At 34.8% G+C, this 7,164-nt stretch overlaps 1 non-coding gene across 1 annotated transcript; it reads right to left on the bottom strand.

Moving 5' to 3' along the window:
- Window positions 1-6,178: 6,178 nt before the first annotated feature.
- On the bottom strand, window positions 6,179-6,252 carry TRNAV-CAC (transfer RNA valine (anticodon CAC)). The gene has a single exon. It is a non-coding gene; the product is annotated as a tRNA-Val (tRNA).
- Between the last annotated feature and the right edge of the window lie 912 nt (window positions 6,253-7,164).

Raw genomic sequence — 7,164 nt, 5'->3', positions numbered from 1 at the left:
TGTACTTGTCAAGGCCTTGATATTTTGACAATGTTGGCTATGATGATGCAAATCATCATTGATGCTTATCAATTTGGATCCTTTCTTATATGAATAGTTCAACTTGAGAACATCCTGTTGTGTCATTATGAATACCTCTCTAGTTAAGAGGGAGTGTTGAAATTATAACTAGTGTTGGTCTTCATAATGTAATGTAGTTTCATCATCAATATATTTATTATATTCATTATTATTATTATTTTATTTTTGGTCAAAGCATGTTCGTCATGCTTATATAGTCAAGAGAGTAAAAAAGAAAATGTATTTGAGTCAAGTCCCATTTGGACTTTTGTAAGAATACAAAAAGAATTTTTATTTTAATTCAAAGAGTCAAACAAAGACCAAGTCATCCCTCCTTGGACAAGTCGACCTATGTAGCACCTATTCGACCTCCTGGATAGCTATATATGCAAGTCAACTCGACCTCTAGGAATATCATTTATTCATCATCACATCATCATCATTTATGCACTTAATCAAGAAGAAAAGATAATTGAATTTAAAGGATAGAGAAGCAATTCAAAGGAGAGAGAAAGAAGACAAGTTTTCTATGTTTTTCTGAGATCATTACAGGGTCGAAATTCAGCGTCTATTGCATGACCAAAATTTTCTGTGACTTGTCAAGATTTTAGAGGGTGTGACTAGCATTTACTTTCGTCAAATTTGACTTGACTAGAGACTTGGATGAGGATTGACTTGGAATCTTTGTGGCAATTTTGGTCTTGGTCTTGGGTCTCTGCTATCTCATTTTGATCTGATTCTATAAGAGAAGGATTGTTGGGTTTTGGCTTGGAGCCCGATTTATGGTGTTCTTTGTATCTCTGTGATCTCTATGCTTTGGATATTTGTATAATTTCTTGATGAAGAGAACATAAAAATAATAAGACGATAGCTAACATTCACAAGTAATTATCAAGAAAGAGGAATCAAGCATTAAACTATCTAGCACTTGGTTTCCTAACGTCTATTTCCTTCAAATAGGAAACACCTTCTATTGTAGCTACTTGCAAATGACATTGTGATCACCTAAAATCAAGGACAAAATATTTTGCATGCTAGTTCTTACAATGATCAGATTATTAGCTTTGATGTTGATGAAGAAACAATGGAATATTTGAAAAATCAAATTACTACAATCTGTATTGATCATAATGGCACATATTCTAGTTTTGGGCACCATATGCAAGATCTTGAGTTTCTTAGCAAATATAAGGTCCTCTATATCATGCAATCCTTGGAAGCTCCCCACAATCAACTGCAAAACCCTTCTTAGAATGGCACCGTTGCAGGGGGAAGAGGAGAAATTATCCTTATGATCTCACAGAAGCAAAAAGCAACTACAAGTCTTAACTTCTTACAAGGATGTTTCATGAACTTGTGCCAGATCAAGAAAAGGATTGATGGCTTCACTACCCAACTTAATATCCTATAATCAGATTGTGATACTTTGGACAAGCACGTGTCTAACTCCTCCAATTTAGAGAGGACATCCCCTATCTTCATAAACTTCAAATTTGATCCAAGTACAAATGACCAATTTCCTACTTCCATTTCTTTCTATAGATCCCCGGACTGCTTTTGCTGAACAGTAATATGGACCCCTTTGGAGAAGGGCTTGTTGATCTGCCTTGTTCTTTGTTTTATTAGAATGTCATTGCCCAAAGATGTACCGCTGAATTGTTGTGACATGTTTACCAAGTTATTTATGGCATTTGTGAGGCCTTCTAAAGCTTGTTTCTATCTATCATCCATGAGCCAAAAAACTTGCAAATTTTGAAATTCCTCTTTATTAATTACGAGGGATACTATGGCTTCACCTTTCCATTATTGCTAGATATGCTAAAAGTCATTAAAAAATCCCTCCCAAAATTGAAGGGTTTTGTTTTAAACATTTTATGGCATAAATTTTGTTTGAAAAACACCAAAAAAAAAAATCGTTCAAAATTTTTGCAACAAAGATCTTGAACAATTAAAACAATATGCAACCCATAATTTAGAATGATAAAACTTTATCATAATTTACTAAAGGAATTCTTCGGAGGAATTTTTACATTAAATTACTAGATAGAATCTCGTAAAATTGCTTGCCTAGAATGTCAGCGAGGTCCAACAAATTAACAGTTCACCCCCCTTTTTTTATCTCGACCAAACATAATTAATTTAGACCAACAAAATAAATTTGGCCCAACAAGATAAATTCAACCCCACAAAAGAAATTTAATCCAAAAAATTAAATTCAATCAGGTAAATAAATTTGTCACAGCAAGATAAGTTCAACCTAGTAAAATGAATTCGGTCCAACAAGATAAATTTGACCTGACCTAGTCAAATAAATTTGTCCCGGCAATATAAATTCAACCTAGTAAAATGAATTCGATCCAACAAGATAAATTTGACCTGGCCTAGTAAAATAAATTTGTCCCAACAAGATAAAATCGCCCTGCCCAGTAAAATGAATTCGACCCAACAAGAGAAATTTGGTTGAGCATAATAAATTTGGCTCAATAAGAGAAATTCGACCAAACAAGATAATTTTGGCCCATAAAGAGAAATTTGGCCCAACAAAATAAATTCAACTTCTAAAATAAACTTAGAAATTCGACCCAACACGATAATTTTTGCCCATAAAGAGAAATTTGGCCCAACAAAATAAATTCAACTTCTAAAAATAAACTTAGCCCGCAAATATTTGTGTATGTGCCTAACTTAATCTTTGGCATGATCTCACAGTGACATTCCTCAAATAAAACCCTTCATGCTAGCAAGAAAACCAGCTTTGATACCACTGTAATATTTTATTTGTTTATTTATTTATTTATTTTCGTAATTTTGCTTAAAAATTTACACCATAAATTTCTTTATTTAAACCCAATGAAATTGCACAATATGCACCATTAAATTATCAACACAATAAATAAATCTTGCAATATGAAAACCCAAAAATGCTACAACTCAAAGTTAACATGAGAAATAGTAGCAAACTCAAATGTTATTCCCCCCGCAAGAGATCTAATTTACCTCAACTCATAATCTCCATGTTAATCCCAATGATCAGATTTGATTTGATCACCCCTCTTTGAGTGACAAGGTATATATCTCAATATTGAAACCCACTAAATCAGCTAGGGTGGAATACTCACCATTGAAATCAACACTCTACATAATGTGGGCTCTCACCTAGATAAGCTCCAAGAGATCAACTCAACAACAACACCAACCCTCTACATAATGTGGGCTCTCACCTAGATAAGATCCAAGAGCTCAACTCAACAACAACAAAACAATAATTCCAGTGCGTACCTAAGGAGTGAGTTCTCATCTCCTTTAATAATCATGGACTATCGAAATACCATGGGTATTTTCTTGTTTTATTCAACTAACTTATACTATTTCTTTTTCTTTAGTCATTTTTTAATTAATTAATTATCTTGTAGCCCGTAATTAATTTTAATTTGTATTTGAGACTACTAAGATGATCTCCTTCCTCAGAAAAAGGACATTGTAAATTCATTAAACAATGCATTTGTTGGCCTTGAAAGGAAAGGATGAAAGTAAGTAAGAAATACTACTTTCATTCTTAACCTACCTTTCTCTCTCTTGTTGTTGTAAACTCCTTTCTTTCTATCTAGTTTACTTGTAATCATTTTTTTTCTCTACCGTATGAGTAAAGTCTTGATCTTTTAAATTAGTTCATCATAATTGTTAATATATTAAAAAATGATGAATAATATGTATCATACCTCAATAAAGGATCACTTTGGTAAAACATCATTATTATATTTCCATCCACCAATATTCAAATTCCCCTAGACACATGTTTTCCCTTCATGGAGCATCTCTTTCACGTAAGTGGACGACCATTTCATGTCATTGGATCTGAATGTAATACATAGAAAAAGTTGGCCAAACATATACCCCTTAGACATAACATCTTAGCCAAATAGTAGTCTCCATGAGTTGTAAGATGCAATTGATTAAATGTAATATCCTATGCGGTTGACAATGATGCTCTATCTAATATCATATATATATTTGATGATGGGAGATTACTAATTTCTCAACTAAAAGAGTGTAGAAGAAATGTAATCTAAACATACCAAGAATATCGATAATTGTGCTTTGCTAGATGCATATAAGGCTAAAGTGCAAGAAAGCGACACCTCTTCTTACTAAACATGCAGAATCAACCAAATGTAGGAATGTCATAATCTCAAACAATTCCTTTCAACACGAAAAAAAAGCTATATATTTATATTGCATAAATCAGCAAAATGCCTTTACATAGACTGTTGTGCGGTTTTCTCCACAACTAGAAGTTTGGCAGAATTGTATGATGGAAGTCTTGTGTATTATACAAAATATTTTGATGGAGATAGAAAGCATATGATCATCAGATATATGAGACAAAAAAGATTTCCATGACAACAGAGAAAATTATGTTCATACCTTCGTTGTGTATTGTGCCGATGTATAGACTTAGAATAAGAAAAAAACATACCATAAAAACCCATTGATAAAGAGTTATATGCCAGGAAGACAAAAATCTTGGATCTGGAAGCACTTGTTTGCCATTTTAATCTGCGTCCTCCATACTCCTTGGGGAGAAGTTAGGCCCTTTTTGGATAATGCTTCAGCTTTCCTGTTATTTGATCTGGCAATGTGTGAGATAGTATAGCTCTTCTTGTTGTTCCATAAAGCTGCAATCGTATCTAGCCATCCAGCCAGGTGAATGTTTTTTATGTTATGCTTTGACAAAACATGATCCGTTATTAACTTTGAGGCTCCGTAGATATGTAACTTCGGAATGTCAAGGAAAGTACAAAAAGAAAGGAGCCCCGCTAATGCCACCGCCTCAGCGCTATTGTTGGATCCCTGTCCAGCATTCCAATGGATTTCAAAGGACTGTTCTTCTGTTGTCTTTATGAAAACACCGCATGCGCTCATCCCCTGTTGTGCTGCACTGTCAAAAAAAAGCGCATGGAGGAACCATGGACATCATTGCCATATGACTTCTATCGTTCCTATGCCTGTTTTCTATTGTCATATTGTTTTTCCTTTTACTGTCCCTGATTTGTCCAGACATATCCAGGGCGTTGTATAGAGATAGGATGGATGTAACAACAGAGGTGTTGGGTTCCACTTTTGCATCGAAGAGCCTGCCATTCCTCCATTTCCATATAGCCCAAACGGTCAGTAATGGAATGGGCCTCCGTCCTTTATTCATGGTGCTCCATTTTTTAAAAGCTTCAGGTATAGAAGAGAAGGAGCCGTGAGTGAAACCAAAATGAGCCGCTAGATTTTCCCAGATAGACCGCACCTGAGAGCATGTGAGAAATAGATGAAAATTATTTTCAGAGTTGTTTCTACAGAGGAGGCAGATTGCAGGCCCATGCCCGTTTCTTTTTTGTAAATTTTGCTAAGTGAGGTTCTTGTTGTGAGGTTCTTGTTGTGGAACATCAGCCATGCAAAAATTACAATCTTCGAAGGGCATCCTGTTTTCCAGAAAGCAGAAGGAAAGATGACCCCGATATTACCTGCCTCCAAAGATAGAAGTTGCTGATATAATAGTTTTACCTGGACAGCCGAGGATCCACCCATGCCATTCCATATGAGAAAGTCATTATCGGAAGATCGATAAATGCCAGGGGCACGCAGCGATAATAAAACATCGTTCCACTGTATCTCCAATTCCTTAGTGATTAGAGGATAAACTTGAAATACTGCAAAAATAGTATTACAAGGAACTAATCTCTTAGGTGTAACGAGTTTAGAGAATACGAAATAAAGACTCTCCTAATACATGGCCATTTTGTTTGTTGAAGACTAACATATTATCTTTTAAATGATCACAGAATTCAATTCTCTATCCGAGCCCCGGTGAACCAATGACCTTTAGTGTCTGTGTGTCTGTGCTCTGGTTCGAACTGGGGACCAAAAGCTGCAGAATTTAATTTTTTGTTTATGTCTGCGTCTAGATTCGAACTGGGGACCAAAAGAAGCACCAAAAGATGGAGAATACAATTTTTTTGTTAATGTCTGAACCGAGGTTCCAACTGGGGACCAAAAGATGTGGAATTCAATATTTTCTCATGTCTCCAATTGGGTGAACAAAAGATAAAAAATCAAAAATTTGAATTTTTGTCTGAGCCCAGGTTCGAACTGGGGACCTTTAGTGTGTGAGACTAACGTGATAACCAACTACACCACCCAGACATGTTAGAATCAAGTTTTTTATTTCATTAAAATTTCTGTATGTTTATATAAAATTTAAATTCGAATAGAATAACCCAAGACGAAGAAGTATGGGCAATGATAAGAATATTTTGTCAAACACAGGAAGCTTTTCCTGTCAAAATTAAGCTTTTCTGAATAAAAATTTGAAACAACAGCATTCGAAATAAAGCTATGCAAGCTGCGTAGCCTTGATAACAGGAATCAACTGATAACACGAGATCATATCTTACTTCCTTCCCTGTTTGTCAAAAAGCAGGAAGTGAATGTGATGATCTGGAAATACTAGATCAAAATTGCTTTAACCCTGAAAAACTGGAGTCAAGTTTTATTCATAGAAGCCTTAGCTCTGAAAAACTCAAGGGGTCAAGTTTTATGTTAAAATTAAGCTTTGATTTTTTTTTGAAAAAACAGATGGAAAAGAGGGCTGGCACATGATACATATCCAAGGACTCGAACCCGAACAGTACCATGACAGGGTACACTGATATCCACACCAGATGCACATTGATGGAATGAATCTTTTATTTCAGTAGTCTGTTACAGTCCTTTAAAAAACATAACATTTCATTAAAGCACTCCCCTAATAAACAGTCGATAAAATTAGGCGCACTACCATCAACGCCTAGGTGTTTAAATTTGCTACCACTCATCGTGTTAAGAAAAAACTATGTTATAAATTCCTTATGAGTGGGCAAACTGTCCTAGGAAAAACTCCAATAGAAAACTCTCCTTTGCTGTTTTGTGCAAAATTTTAGATAAAAAATAATAAGCAAAAAAAATTATATACACATCCACTACTCATAAAACATAAAGTTAGTAACGCTAATGGGAGGAAGGGGAACGTAGAAAGCAGTAATCATCTGAAATTTGGATAATTGTTTTTTAGAAAAA

This window comes from Pinus tabuliformis, chromosome 9 (genome assembly GCF_031772625.1).
Source record: "Pinus tabuliformis cultivar Carrire ecotype Pingquan chromosome 9, CPIR1, whole genome shotgun sequence".
Classification (NCBI taxonomy): Eukaryota; Viridiplantae; Streptophyta; class Pinopsida; order Pinales; family Pinaceae; genus Pinus; species Pinus tabuliformis.
This window is presented reverse-complemented; position numbering and strand designations above follow the sequence as displayed.